Genomic DNA, 1,658 nt, shown 5'->3' with positions numbered 1-1,658 from the left:
TTTATTTGAATTTTTCCTTTTCTTTTTGGCATCTTCCCACTTTTTTGGGCATTTGGAGGTGAATACAGGTTGAGTTTTACAAGTGTTATCTTTAGCCTTTGTCAGAATTGTAAAAATTTCCTACGTGATTTGCTTGCTGTGAATTTGGATATTTTGTTCCCAACCATTTTAACTGATCACTAAATAACAATAAAAGGCTGAAGGTACACTCGAAAGTAGTTGCCTATTCTATATCGGTGAGAACAAAAAGGTGAAGAGAAATACATTACTTATTTATAAAGCAAAATAGATTTTTCTAGATGGTTCGCATATTCTTGCTAAGTTTAGCTTTACAAACTTTCTATAGCACCAAGTTTTCAACTTATGTTTACACTTTGGAAGTACTTGACGATTGAAATTATAGTAACTCATTTAGTTATAGCTTATATTACTTATCATTTTTCACTACCATCACAATTGCTATTTCTATTTCACCATGAAAATAAACTATTCTTTTTCTTTTTTTTTATTAATGAAGAATCAACTCCAACAAATGATAGCGTAATCCCTGAAGATATTTCACCATGATATTTTTTCAAGTACCAATTTCTTATTATTTCTGCTTCAAGTTTATCGTATAACTAAGGTATGTCAATTTTATAGTATTTTAGTTTAGGTTTATTTGTTTGTTCTCGTCAGGCTCATTTCTTTTCCCAAGATGTAAATAATTTCTTGTGCTGTTGATTTCTCATCATTTCTGTTTTGAATCTTGTGTTGTCAGTGTGGTAATTTTTTATTTTGCTTATACTTTTTAAGGAATTTGGGGTAAATATCAGTCTGTTATCAATGGTATTCTGAGTCTTTTCATTCGAAGCACAAATCAAATTTGAATTTTTTTATGTAGGTCTTATGTGGGGGTATGGTTAGAATTTGGGAGTTAATTAATTGAATTAATTGCTATGGATCATGTTGTAGGTCGAAAATTCAAGTTTGGGAGGAAAATTAGGAGAGGTTAATCCAATTGGCATGAAGGCATTCAAAGATATAGTAGTAGAGACTCTCAGCATCAACACATGTCAACATTTGATGCAATCCTTAACACAAGTACTTCTGCAGCTTAATTTATTGAAAAGGAAAATCAAGGTTTGAAAATGTACCTATTTATATAGTTTCGTAGTTTTTGCAATATAAATGTTGTGAGTATTGAAGTTTGCTCTTCTTATCATTATGTAGAGTACTGAATGGAGCGAACAAATGTACTTAGGTCTCATGCCGAGAATATCATTCATACAAATTACTAATCAGGCCTTCTGGTAAGTCAGTATTGCTTCACGTTGGTAGGTTCTTGTAACGATATGTTGTAGATATGTATGTTAAGATTGAAACTGCTAGATTAGATTATTTTCATAATAACCAAAAACAAAATCATGCTAAACTTTTTAAAGGTATTGTCGATAGTGTTCAAAATGGGAAAACAAGAAGGGTGTAAAATTGGACGAAAATTTGTTTTACCACAATCTTTTACATGTGGTCCTCGTGACACGCTAAGGAGATATATGGATGGAATGGTTATTATACAATATTATGAAAAATCAGATATATTTTTAACTATAACATGTAATCCAAATTGGCCAGTGATTAAGTAAGAACTATGTAACAATGATGAAGTTCAAAATTGA

The 1,658-nt window shown here is 30.6% G+C and overlaps 1 long non-coding RNA gene across 2 annotated transcripts; it reads left to right on the top strand.

The window, feature by feature from the left end:
• Positions 1–58: 58 nt before the first annotated feature.
• LOC111381952 lies at positions 59–1,625 on the top strand. Of its 2 annotated transcripts, none has more exons than XR_002700438.1 (3): positions 59–250; positions 955–1,122; positions 1,213–1,625. It is a non-coding gene; the product is annotated as an uncharacterized LOC111381952 (long non-coding RNA). The 2 variants fall into 2 exon arrangements; XR_002700437.1 differs by lacking the exon at positions 59–250 and adding an exon at positions 316–625 and having other exon boundaries at positions 1,213–1,624.
• The last annotated feature ends 33 nt before the right edge of the window (positions 1,626–1,658 follow it).

This window comes from Olea europaea, unplaced genomic scaffold (assembly GCF_002742605.1).
Source record: "Olea europaea var. sylvestris unplaced genomic scaffold, O_europaea_v1 scaffold24043, whole genome shotgun sequence".
In the NCBI taxonomy this organism is placed as follows: Eukaryota; Viridiplantae; Streptophyta; class Magnoliopsida; order Lamiales; family Oleaceae; genus Olea; species Olea europaea.
The sequence above is the reverse complement of the archived record's forward strand: the minus strand, read 5'-3'. Positions and strand labels throughout refer to the sequence as shown.